This window comes from Epinephelus fuscoguttatus, linkage group LG9, assembly GCF_011397635.1.
Source record: "Epinephelus fuscoguttatus linkage group LG9, E.fuscoguttatus.final_Chr_v1".
NCBI classification, from domain to species: Eukaryota; Metazoa; Chordata; class Actinopteri; order Perciformes; family Serranidae; genus Epinephelus; species Epinephelus fuscoguttatus.
Window position 1 is genome coordinate 31,089,964 of NC_064760.1, and position 14,430 is coordinate 31,104,393.

Genomic DNA, 14,430 nt, shown 5'->3' on the forward strand with positions numbered 1-14,430 from the left:
GGAGCGGCAGACAACTCAGTGTTAGTCAGCATCCACCTGGCTGCCTCCGCCTGCCTGTTCTTTCACATCTTGCTGTGATTGAGTAGCCCACGTTTTCCTTTTATTTCTCTCACTGCTTGAAAGCTTGCAAAATCCGTGTATGTGTCCACCTGTCCATCCATCTTACAGCTTTATTAGCTGGCTCACATTTCATATTTCTTTGCATCCTCTGACTATATCTGCCAGTTTTATGTTCCTGTATGGCTGCTGTCCTTGGTCAATTTAACCTAAATATCCTATCAAAATCACAGATGCTTCAGTATCCAGGCAGAATAGGTAGAATTGCTGGCCTGAGCCTGCCTTAGCCACCATAACTGGCATCAGCTGGTTAAAGCCATATAAAAACCTGGTATTTCACTCCGCCTTTACGTTTGACAAGCAAATTCATGCAGTAGTAAAGACAGCTTTTTCCAACTGTGAGTCTGCACCATATCTAAAATCAAGCCATTGCTCTCCCTCAAGAACTTGGAGATCGTCACCCATGCCCGTTTAAACTACTGTAACTCTCTGTATACCAGTATTAGTCAATCCACTCTGTCCCGCCTCCAGCTGGTTCAGAACACCACTGCCAGACTCCTCACAGGTACCTGGACGAGAGACCATATCCCACCCGTTTTAGCCTCTCTCCACTGAAGACTGACTGGTTCACAATTGGCTTTAAGGTTCTCCTGTTTGTGTACAAAGCCCTTAATGGTCTAGCCCCATCCTACATCCCAGACCTCCTAACCCCTTATTCTACCCCCCAGGTCCCTCAAGTCAGCTCCAGGCTGTACCACGCTCCAGACTTAGCTCGGGGGTGATCGTGCCTTTGCTGTGTCTGCCCCCAAACTGAGGAACAGCATCCCCCTCCCAATCAGATCTGCCCCCACCATTGACTCATTTAAGTCCAGGCTCAAAAACTACTTGTATTCATTAGCGTTTGAGTCCTCCTGATGTGGTTTTATCTGATGTCTGTGTGTGCTGTGTCTCTGAATGAATGAGCTGTGTACCTGACTGTTATGATGCCTCTCATGTGTGTGTTTTTAGCATCTTACTCCTTTTGTACAGCATTTTGGTCAACGTGAGTTGTTTAAAATCTGCTTCATAAATAAATTTGAGTTGAGATGACTTGGGCCTCTGGATCTGGTTGCATCAGGTGTTCTTAAGTTGGGACTTATACCTGTTAATAATGTTTACTAAGCAGAGGTTTCTCAAAAAAAAAAAAAAAAATTCTTCTGTACAAAGAGCAGTTGTTTCTAAATATTAGTAATTGCCAGGTGAAACTGTTTAAGTAGTAGCAAACTGAATCAAGTGACAAAGCTAACGCTAGCTTTGTTGATATCCAAATTGAAATTGAGGAGTAAGAGACACGTCCTTAAAATGCTGTTTAATAATGATATAAATATGTATGTTTTTAAGTGGTTTTTAAGGCTGCTTAGCCTTACTGCCAATATTTCCTAGTGGCCACTTGTGGTATTGCAGCAACAAAAAATGTCCTGCGGCCCAAAAACACATTTTCCCCATAGGCCACCATTACAAAAGAGACGTCTGTAAAACTGTTGAGAGGACAACTTGAACTGCAGACAAGGTCAGTATGACTCTTTCTATTAGAAAGTTTTGATAAATGGGGGGTTATATCAGAAAAACTTCACTGGAGCCGAGAAAAGAGATTTTAAAAAATCTGTGACATCATCACAGTGTGAAGTCTAGGAGCTGAATAGGAACTCGCGAGTGGGGCCAGCATGAGAAACATTGCTGTGCATATCCAGGGTCCACATACCGTGGACGTAAAACCAGAGGCTAGAGACTTCTTTGGGCGTATGCATCAGGCAAGCAATTCCACTGAAATGAACAGTCTGGGTGACAGCTGTCGTCTTGTCACCATGACACCCCGATAGAGCTGCTTCCTTCCATGTACACACTGAGGCACATGTCACCCTCACAGGTTACCTACAAGGCCACTGTCCTTAAAGGGGAAGAAGGGTGAGCCGGTAACAATAGGCACCATCTTGGGATCTGGTATCTAGGTATTGTCATACATCTATGGTTTAAGTCACTTTACAGTAAAATACAGTAAAATTACAAAATGTTATATGGCAAAAGGGGAAAAAAGAAGACGAAAGGTCTATGGAACTCTGCTGGCAAAAATTAAAACCCATCCACTCAAAAAGAACCTAAAAATAAAAATTTAAAAAAAGTTATAACCCATGAAACAAATGAACAAACCATGAAATAATAATCTGATTCAATGCTTTTTAACTTTTTGCCAGAAAGTGCCAGGGACCTTTCTTCTTCGTTGAACTTGTGCGCTACCAAAGAGCACCTTCATCACACTAAAAACTCTAAACACTTCCTTTAAACACTCATTCCTTTTTACCAAATATGATGCCATCCCAGTGAAGTCTGAATGACCAAATCATGTTGGTTAGCTAGCGCAATTGTTTATTTTCAACCCATTCTAAACTACATTTGCTAATGCTAACTCTGAAAACATTTCTCCATACATGCACGTCATAAAACAAAGTAATACTAGTCTAAAATTTTGGTAGAATTTTTTTTTTACATTTAATGAATTATTTGACATCTTAACATTGATGCTACATATGTTTCCAACAATGATTTACCCATTGCTGAAATCTATGTTTATGTATGTACATGTTAAATGCTACGCTGCGGCACAATGATGCTTGTATCTCAGCCTCATTATGGTGCATGTATCACAAACTGTTCCCTATTGTCCAATCCTTACCTCATTTTTCATTTTAAATGCCATCAGTTATCCTTGGCTAACAGCTCCCCACTGCCACATGACCTTCCCTCAGCTGTGTGTCACTTATTTCCACTATTGCTTCATATATCTCACCTTTACAGCCCTCGGTTTCTGACTCACTCATCCATCCATCCATTTCACCCAAGAATTCCATAAAACATAGATGCACGCTGCATCCTCCCCAATCATCTTCTGTTCAGCCAAGAACACTTAATGCTGCACTTTGGTTTCTTTCCCATCAATCCCCTGTTGCATAACTATCTTTCTCTGAATCTTTGCCTCTCCCTTTTCGGCTCAATTTCTCTTTCTTTTTCTCTCTATGTCTCTCTATCATGCCGAATAAGCTTTTGACGACACCATGTTTCAAGTAATGTTCATGTCCAGAGCAGCACCATGAAATGGAAACGTGATTTACTGTCATGTGACAAATGGAAATGTCACAGGACGGCTCACAAGACGGACAGTGATAAATCTCTCCTAAATGACTCTGACGGCTGCCATGTCCAGGAGGAACACGTATGAATTAATGTGACGTAGACTCTGGGCCGTGTGCGCTGGCCTCCGCTCTGAGCCAGCTGTCATATCACCCCATGACTGTTGAGTCCACAGGAAGTGGATAAAGTGTTTGCTGTTCTCTTTCTTCAGATACAGTGGACATGACATTGTAATTCAACATTTCTCTCAACTCTTTCTTTCCCAGAAGGTGTGCTCTCACAGGCGCTGCTGGCTTTTGCTCTGGGCTTTATCTGAGGCTTAAGGCATTTCTTCTTTTTAGACACTCCTCTCTTTTATCTCAGGTGTTTATATATACTCCTGTCCTTGCACTTGTTGATCCCAGAGTATAAACTGATTTCAGTCCTGTCTCCCTTCTTTGGCACAGTAGAGTTTGAAGTTCCTGTCAGGCACAGAACTCTCTTAAAGACTGTCTTACTATCGCCCCCCTACGCATCATTCCTCCTTTCATCTCTTTGCAGTCAAAGTTTCGGTGAAGTGTTTTTATCCCTTCCCTGCATATGATCACATGTGTGACATTAGCTGCCTGGTCCCTCAAGGACAGCATATTCACAAAAGTATAATTAAAATGCTTTGAAGACAACGTTCATAGAGCATGACACAGCATTCTGTTTGGGACTGGGAGCAGAAAGCCACCTGCAGGACTACTAACCACATCCGCATTTGGTGCATCAGTGAAAAAACTTATTAAAAGTAAAACCCCTAAGAGGATTAGAAACAACATCCTTAGAAATAAGATTAGATTAGAAGTAACCTCTGCATCTGACAGCCCCTGGTGGTTTGAATTGATTAGTCTAACTTAATGATAATAAACATTCAAAGTTGGTCTTATGTAAGCATTAGGCTGCACATTTACATATCACTGAATAAATGAATCAATACAGGTACAGATCAACATACTTCCACTTCAGCAAAATACAAAAACACAGCATATTTTCTGGAACATCATGTGCTCTCTACTCTTCTTCTCTTTTTTTTTCTTCTAGTAGATTTTCTCCAAGGGTGTAGTAGTTAGCACTGTCACCTCACAGCAAGAGGGTTCCTGGTTCAATCCCAGTAGGGAGCCCTTCTGTGCGGAGTTTGCATGTTCTCCTTGTGTCAGAGTGGGTTTTCTCCAGGTACTCCAGCTTCCTCCCACAACCCAAAGACATGCAGGTTAACTAGTGACTAAATTGGCTGTAGGTGTGAATGTGAGTGTGAATGGTTGTCTGTCTCTATGTGTCAGCCCTGAGATAGTGTGGCGATCTGTCCAGGGTGTACCCTGCCTCTAGCCCACTGTCAGCTGGGATAGGCTCCAGCCCCCCCGCAACCCTCAAGAGGATAAGCAATTACGAAAATGGATGGATGGATTTTCTCCAACTTGAGAATATGCTCAAAGAAACTGTGTGTAAGATTTAGGGACCTCAGTCCAAAGTCGTCGAAATCCGGTGCTTTGGCAGTGACTTGCGGCGTCAGAAACCAACGAAAACAGGCATCTTTTAATGTCGGCATGATACACGGCCGGTTGCCATTATGGACACCCAGTGGCATCATGGGGAAATGTGGCAAGACAGGGATGAAAGTTAAGGTGGTGAGAGACCGAGTGGGGTGGATGGGTCTGACAAACACTGACTTTTCAAAAGCCAAACTCTGTTCTTTATTCCTAAACCTAACCACATCAATTTACGGTGTTGTACCAATGTAGTGCGTTTTATTTTGAAAGAGACTCTATGTAAACGTTAAATTTCCTGTGAAAACGGAAGTGTATCTTGAAAGAAGAGAACTTTACATGGTGTCCCAGAACATCAACTACCAACACACCCAGGTTACCTTGCAAGCTGTATGTGGATGTAGAAAGTCCATGACCAAAACGTCAATATGTGACGAGGTTGGAGTGAGAATGTGTTGAGCTGTGAGGACTGCAGATTGCAACTAGCTAGATGAAACATTTCCACCTCAGGATTTCTTCAGTGTTAATTGTTCAGGAGATTTTTAGCGGAAGCAGAATTATCCACAGAGGTCTCTTCCTCGCCAAACCTCACCAGACCAGGTGATAAAATTTGTAAAAGCAGTTCCACATTACAAATCATGGTTTCTCCTTCACTGTCCCACACGTCACAGATGGACCTGCGAGCCCAGCGCCTACTAATAACAGGGTAGTAACGCACATGAACAACAAGGATACAGTTTTTTGCTACAGGTGCAAGAGCAAAAGTAATGATTGATCTGTTCTTTTTGCTTTTTTCTCTGTGAGTGCTGTAAGAGCACTTTGGATCAACTCTGTTTGTGATTAAAGTGCGGCATAAATAAAGTTCACTTGACTTGATATGAGTTCAGGTTTTTTTAAAGACATGAGTACTTGTCATGTTCCTTTTTAAAAACTCTGCTTCTGCTCTTTACTCAAGCATAATTCTGAGCCAGTAATCTTTTTACTTTACTAGCATTTGCCATTTATTTCTTCATTTCAACGACTGTAGGAGGGAGAGCACATGAGGAGCTCCTCTTCTGTAGATGCAAAGTTGCCGGCTGCCTGAAAGAAAAAAAAGCACCACTTGTTTTGTGACTACAATATGATAATGAAAGTAAACCCCAGAAGACAAGGCAGCTTTCGGTGACAATCCCTCGACACATCTGGCCACGCTTTTAATAAGAAAATAATAATAATAATAAAAAAAAAGACAACAGTTACATGATGAAGTGCTTGCTGTGCTCCCTCAACAACACTGAGATCTCCACTAGCACATTCACATACTGTTGGTAGGTGAAGTAAATGCTGCTAGCTATTATTAGCTTTTTCATGTCTTGTGTTAATCTTTGATTTTCGGATAAGGAAGAGAGACGTAGAAAGGAGAAGATGGAGAAAGAGTGTGAGATTTTTCTTATCTCAATTGTTTAGGCTTTCCTTTACGGTTTGATTAGCCAACCTGCTATACTTCATTTAGAACAATGTATATCGACAAGTGGAGTTTTCTCCATTAGTTTACACCCTAAACATTATATATATGTAAATGGAGAGCAATTTGCACTTTGAAAATCAAACCAATTAACCAAGTGTTTTTTACTTGAGTCATTTTTTATGGACATAATGTTACTTTTCCTTGAGTATAGAGTTCCAGTACTCCACCCAGCACTTAATTTCTGCTCACCTCTTTTCTCTGACAACTTAATATGTGCTGACCTTATTTGTGATCCAGACATTTAACTGTGACCTGAATTATCTGCAGAGGTCTCCTTCTCTCCAAAACAAACAGACCTGATGGTTATTTAAACTGGTAAAATACACACAAAAACCTCAAAACAGTTTCACGTTACAAATAAGTGTTTCTCAAACACTGTACGGCATATTGAAAATGGGCTTCTGACCCAGTACCTGGTAATGTGTGCTCTCGTTTTTTGTCTGGTAACTTAAGATCCAGATGTTCAGGAGGTTTTTACTGGTAGCTGAATTATCTACAGAGGTCCTGTCCTCTGTTTAACAATCAGACCCAGTGATTTAAACTCTAAATACATCAGTTTCATGTTAAAAAAAAAAAAACAGTTCTTTACCAAAGCACTTGTTGAGGAGGGAATGCAAACTACGGTGGGTGATGAAAAAGTGCAGAAACATGGTGGTGCAACATGGTGATTTCCATGGACGCTCTATAAACGTCCCATTCTAAGGTAACAAAAAGGTGATAATACACTAATCAAAACATACTTATTATATTATATTTCTGCCAATGTATCCTCTTAAATTCTACACACTGGACCTTTAATACATTCCCTGGGAGTGGTTTTTGATTAAAAAAAAAACAGTAATGTGAGAGTACCTAATTAAATATAGGTCAGAAGATGTAATTTGGTGTTTTATAAAGGATTTGTCCTTTCAAAACAATCTAAATGGAAGTTGCTACCAGCAGGAGAAGCAGTGGCACACAGGATAGTCAGTATTCAGTATGAGAGAAGCAGTGGCCTCAGTATTCAGTGTGAATAAAGACTAGACTCAACAACTAAAGAGGACTTGACAAATCATACTGTAGGTTTAGGTGTCTGTTTAGCATACAAATCGTCTTGTTGGCCCCAAAAGACCAAACACTAGACGTCAAGAAAATCCTGAAATAATTAATGAAAGGTCACCTGATGTTTTATCTCGTATGTCATGCGTGCACAGCTACTGTATTATTAATCGGACAGGTTTCACACTGAAGAGGAGTGACCGAGTCTATTAAGTAGAGCAGAAGTTATAAAATGTAAAAAAGCATTAAAAAAATGTCCTGTTTGGGACAACTTTTTTGGTGGTCAGAGCCACGCCACAATCATTTTGGATTTGTTAGAAGAACAGCTGCTTTCCCATGAGGACTTTGGGATTTGTACTTCAGCCCGGAGGGGTTGAAAAAAGAATAATCCTGTGAGAAATAAGCTGCTTACTCCCTCGATGTTAACATCTTATTTTCTGTCTTTAGCCAGCCGCCACTTGAAATGGCTGGGAGGTTATTCAAGCTTTAAACCTGTGTATCCCCCAAATTGGAAAACATCATGGCTGGAGCACTGTCTGCAACAACACAAAAACTACGGCTAATTTTATTTTTGGTTTCGTAGCCAACGATGTGAGATAATCATCTTCAGAAAAGGCAAACTGTCATTGTGACTCAATATAAAGTCAGTCATCAACCTAAGTAAGCCACCGACTCTTTGATCTGGAATATAGCTCTTAGGGCTGAGAAAATTTGCATGATTTTAACAGACTGTTAATCTTAGTCTCAAGATAATAACACCCAATTACCCATCTGTCTCCAATCATATCTTTATCAAACTAGCATTGACCCCTTTATCCTCAGGGATAAACTTGCACATTCTGTAATAGGCAAATTTTGTGTTGATACAATAATAATATGGATTTTACACCATATTACACTAATTCACACTCATTTATTTTTGCCAAGTGCATGCCGAGGGGAAGAAAAACAGTATGAGCAACTTCTCTGGCCACGTAGCTCCTGTGTGCTCTGCCCTCAGGTCCATTCAGACTCTTATTAGCGCTGTCAGCAGCAGAGAAGACTGAGAGCTCCTCTACATGGACAGGATATATAAAGGCCTAGCGGGAAGCCAAGTCTTCCTATCATATCAGGAATTTAATTTTTACCTTCCACCCAGCTATGGGATTCAAATTCCCCTAAGCTATCACACCAGCCAACCTCCTGGGAATCTGAGGCATTTCAGTGCCAATTAGAGTCTGCAATCTTTCATTCGATCAATAAGTCTCGCCTGTTATGGGATACTGAGAGAACGTAAAGAAAATGCCTTAGCGCAGTTTTTCATTTGCAGGGAAAAGCTTTTAAATGCACATGAAAATGTAAAGGTACAGGGCACCCGTGGGACTAGTTAACAGCAGGTGGATGCAGTGTGGAGAAAAACTGAGATGGTGTGAGGATAAACTCCAAGGAATGCAGCGCCATGGTGGGAGAGCATCTTTAATGGAGACTGGTGTAAATACATATCCATGCTTCTCAGTAAATACCAGCACCTCGGTTTGCATCACTGTTTCGATCCAGCCTCTAGTTTTCTTCCTGTTTCCACTCGTTATTATCGCTGTACTATTAAAACAAGCCTCTCTCCCTTCCTTTTCTCTCTACTTCCTAAACCAGCCCAGTCTCACTCATCAAATAATGACGGTTATCAAATAAGACACCACCCTAATTTCTGTAGCCTACAATACACGAGCTATCGCCAGTAACTGGTTAGCTTAGCATAAATCAACTCAACTAGACTTAAATCTAGAAAAAATCTGAGTCTGGCCCTCACCGATACACCCTTCCTACCCAAGGGGCAGCACTAACTGAGGCATTTCAAATGCCGCTGCACGCAATTGGATAGCACGATGGCCAATCAGAGCAAAAAACAAGGTGACGTATTCATTACACTAAGCCCCATTTGTTTGCGGACCAGTGGGGCTAACTGATATATTATGTTTTTGCTGTATCCTTTCAGCAAAACGGCAAAAACGTCCTTCCTGGAAACAAAGGCTTCTAGGGCAGTCTTCTGTTCCTCTCTCAAGGAAAAAGATAAGTGTAGTTGGCTTAGCGTTTCTTCCAAAGCTAAACTGAATGGACGCGGTCCTTCGGCAGCTGCCATCTTGGCTGTTTACCTTTTGACTCCTACAACACAGCACTGTCGTCATCATGTTATGTCTGCCCAGAGCCCGCCTCTGTCAGATAGACTAATCTGATTGGTCCGATTGGTGATTCAGCAGGCTCTGCTGGTTGGGGCCAGATTCCCGTGCAGAGCTAATTCGAATTTGCTAGGGGCGGGGCATCTGGATTTCCAGGTTATGTAAACAGCACATTTCCTGTGAAAACAGAAGTGTATTTTGAAAAAAGACAATACATGTAACAGGCAGAACTTGACACGGCATCCAAGAACGTCAACAGCCAACGCACCCGTGGTACCTTTCACATTGTATCTGGATGTGGAAAGTCTGTGACAAAACGTCAATATGTGACAAAGTCCGAGTGAGAATGTGTTGAAATAAAACTAAAGAAAAAATATCAAATGCAAATACAAAAACTGTATCTCAGTCCTCTACAGCTCCATTCCTGCACCTAAACATCTCTCTCCTCTTCTGTTGTCTCCATCTCCCCATCAGTCAGTCCTGCTTTTGACAGTTCAGTGAAATGTTTTGTCCCCCACCCTGAGTGCTCCAGTCTGTTTTTATCGAGTAACTGAAGTGTGAATCCATCAACCAGCTCGGTGGATCCCATGAGATCGCAAACGGATCTAATCGGTCATAACACCAGCAGCAACCCTGGAAAAGAACAGGTCAAGGGTAAAGGCCAAAACACTCCCAGATTGAGCTTCAAGGAGCTGCTGTTGTGATGGTGGTTATTTCTGCTTATTGTACACAATGTGTTTCTTAAGTGAATTAGATTAATTACTAGATAACACTATGATTAATTTTCTCTCTCTGATTTTCTCTCTATTGATTTCCTTTTCTTCAGACCTACATCTCTGTGTTCATTAGCCTTACTACTGACCTGTCTCATAGGTAATTTCATGGCTGTATTTAGTTTACTGTGGCACTTCCTACCTTTGTCAAATCAGTCTACTGACCCATAGTCTCTTTCCAGAATTACCCCCTCTCCCCGGAGCAAGTCCTGTCCCTTTTGCCTTTCTACTTGAAATTCAGATGAGTGGAGTGTCAGGAGTGGTTATCGTCTGGACCTGGGGTAGCATCTCATTTAATTCACACGGGAGAGAGGAGAGGTGAACAGGGAATACGTTCCCCTGTCACCTTCATCCTGTCAGCTCTGATGGGCGGATGGAACTGAGAAGGAGGAAATAATGCAAATCAGAGTCCCGGTGTTCTGTGTCTTTATGTGGAGTGTCTACTTCTGTGATTAATTGTCTTGTTTAGAATGTTTATAAATGAGTCTAGCTGTGTTGTGTCATTTCTCGGCGAGCTATTGCTGCTGTTTTGCTAATTGATTTTATTTCAACCATATGCTTGATAAATTGTAAATAGAATTACATCCACTATCAAGAGCTTTTTTGTTATCTCTTCTAAGGAGGTCATGTTTGTTTTGTATGTTTTTCAGCAGGATTACAGGAGAACTACTGGCATGATATTCATGAAACTGGGTGGAAAGGTGTAGTATGGGCAAAGGAAGAACCCATTAAATTTTGAAGCAGATCCAAATCACTTGGCAGATACACAAATTATTTATTCATTTTCGTTAACATTGCGAGATAGGGAATTTGGCCTTGGTGGAAGTCTGCGCTCTCCGAGTGCTCTTCCTCCATTTTGTTGTGAATTTGATAATACAAAATTAAGATTGTCGCTGTAAAGACAAACCTTTCACTACAAGGACTTCTTAACCCACACTCTGGAAAAATAATCCATTGATTCATCTTAAAAAATAAGGTAGCAATTTGCATGAATTTTTTAAGAGTAGTTCCAACTCCGACATTATTGAGTAAATCCTACGAGTCTTTTATAATCTGACAAACTCAATTAACTTAGTACAACCAACATATTTTTTCTTTGATCTCAATAAGCTTAATTAAGTTGAACCAACTTAATATTCATCCAAAAGTTGTGATGATGTTTATTGGTCAAACTATTTAATTGAAAATAATCCAATTTATTTATTCTAATTCCATCTCATTAAAAAATGTTAAAAGTTGTCAACTGACTAAAATACTTTAATCTGACAAACATGTTTTTTTTTAATGCTAAATGACTTCTTTAATTTAAACATTATCCACTAACTTCATGCATCTTTTTTTTTTTTGAGTGGTTGTGATGGGTTCAGCCAGACCTTTCTCCGACGTGTGTTTCTGTCAGCGGAAGTCTCGCCAACTGCATTATGACCTGTGTGTGCACACCACAAGATTTCTCCACCGAGCCCTCGCTGACAAAGCCCCAGACAATGCAGTGCCGTCACCAAACTACGTTTTTTAACTTGGAGACAACACATCACAAAGACATGGATATTCTTCCCAGTGTTGAATCAGATCTGCCTCCAGGGCCTGGGTCCAGACACAACGTGCTCCCCGTGATCCTGTGGACGCCGCCACTGTTGTTGTTGCTTGCCGGTGAGTTAGTGTTGCCAGATCTTGGGAGAGAAACAAGCAACCAGGGCCCAAATAAGCAACTCCACTTTAAAAAACAAGTCCAAAAAACTGCAACTCACAACCACCAATAGTTGTAAGCAACTTTATAAAAAAACAAGCCCAAAGTCTCGGATAATAAGCTGACCAGGCATCCCTGCGGCTTGTTGTCCTCACATTTCTTCCGTCCTCCTGTGTGCTGACATGGGATGTTCATTGGCTGATACTCTTTGTCAGTCGTGTCTCCAGTTTTCTAGCATGCCAGAAATCCAGTCCCAGTCGCAGACGATGGGGCGACTTGCTCGAGTCGTAGGCTTGTTCACACATGAGGACTCGTCGTGGCAGACTATCTGCTGACTCACCTCCGACCCAAGCTGGCTCTCAAGATCCTCTGCGACGTCAAAATCACAGTGAAAATCGTGTCATGTAAACTAGGCTTAGGACAATTTGACATAGTGGCCAAACAATGTTACTGCAACTTCTGGGTCCATCACGTGATGCCACTGTACCCAGAAAGACTTTTCCCCATAAACTTACACTGGAAAAGAGGCATTTGTAAATTAGTAATTAAATAACTTAAACCCCATTCAAGTTAGCGGAGCGCTAAACCGGAAGTTATCTGCTCAGCTGGCAAAGTCTTAAGTGCGCTTGCTCTATGGACCCAATAATGTGGATGACCTGGGTAATTCAACACCCTGGAAGTCGAACATTTTCGTCGTCATGCACCAATAAGCAACTGTCAAATGAACAGGGCATCGCCTTCAATGCTTTATCCAGTTCTCTTTACACATCCGTACTGAAGATAAGTCTGTATTTGATTGGCCTAACCATGGCTGATGACACACTCCTCTCAGTTCAAGCTCTCTTCTGCAACCTCTGTTTCTCTCTGTGCAGCTGTTATCACAGATGCGTAGCATCATAAGTGGTACCTCCAACTGACGGTTTATGATAATTTCTGGGTTGTTACATGGGACACTCAATCAAATCATTTTTATATACGACAGACAGAAATGTCTTTTACAACAGCTGCGTTATGTTATTGGTTTTAAACACAATACAACTGATGACAGGGAGTTGGAAGCCACTCAAAGTTGGTTTGTTAAAACTGCTGGCAAGCCCAGGTTCACCAGAGACATTGGTGAATGATTGATTACCAAAAAATTGTGAGTCAGTTTGGAAAAAAAAAAAGACTTAAGTGTGGAGTAGGAAGGACCTCCTTGGAGTGTGTTTGTGTGTGTGCATGAGGAGACAATCTACTGTACTGATGTGAGCTGTCAAAGAAAGGATTTCATCCTGCAGCAGCTGTGGGATCCAACTCATCTGCATGGTCCAGTAGAGACCTCTCCACCCACACACACACGTGCATGCATGCGCACACATACTGGTCCTCCTTCTGCCTAAGGGATAAAGACACACCAATTAGTATGCACCAGTTGATTTACTGAGGAACTGGAGAAAAGCCCAGTGGGAAGATGAAGGTTCAGAGGGCCGAGGCTGTGCGCCTGGCCAGGGCAAATCTTATAGAGTTTCACTGCAGTAAGAATAATTAGCCGCACAGTTGTTTCTTGGATGTGTAATGACTTTTGAGGGAATTTCAGCCACATAGCCAATTACTGGGTAATAGGCATTAAAACTGACATAGTCACTGTTATGGCTTTTTTCCTTTGTGGCCACAATCCCTTTTTCATGGAGATGAATGAATGCAGTTGCATCAAGAAATTAGCTCTCCCTTGCTGGTTCTGCATTAAAGTGCTGAATATGTAAATTCCATGTCATGCGCATGATGCATAATCTGCACTACATGCTAGCTTTTCAGGGATTAACCTAGACAGTCTAATTTTCTCGCAGCTTTTCTCACGGTATGTGGTTTGATTGGGTTCCCATAGATCCTTGTTCTGCGAATACAGCTCTGCGTACATTTTTAATTGATCGTCACAACATTTTACCATTTGTAAAAAATATTTTCTCTCTGCAAAGACTGCACAAGGTTGTGAGGAAGAAAAGGAATGCAAAAAAAAGATGCAATTTCTACTGAGTTTTTTGCACTATTCTTTTTTTTCTATAGCTGACTACATTAAATAAAAAACACATGTAAATATGTGCAGCCACATTCTAGGCTGCAGTTTGACTGATAGGGATTTGTGTTAGGCTTCTGGCCAGTGTCCTGTTTAAGCAGCATATTGGCTGGCAGGTGTGCATCGGACGCGTCCTGGGAAAATATATTCTCTTATAATGGTTGTCATGTGGAAAGTAAGCTAATTTATTCCTTCTCTGGAAGCTTCTCCCGCTCCCTTGTGTTTTCTGAGCGTGTCACACCTCAAGTATGATTTTTTCCAATACATTTTCTTTTTGTTTTTGTCTTTCTCTTTCTGTTGCCCTCATTCCATCTTTCTTTCTCTGATGCATGCTATCGGACACTTGTGAATAATTTGCTTTCCTCCGCCCACATTTGTTATTCATCCGGCTTCCTCTTGCTTTTACCCTCTCTTACCTGATTCCTGTTCTTGGGCGTCTTATTTATATGGAAATGAATCTGTGTCCGAAACTGTGAGAATGAGTAAGTA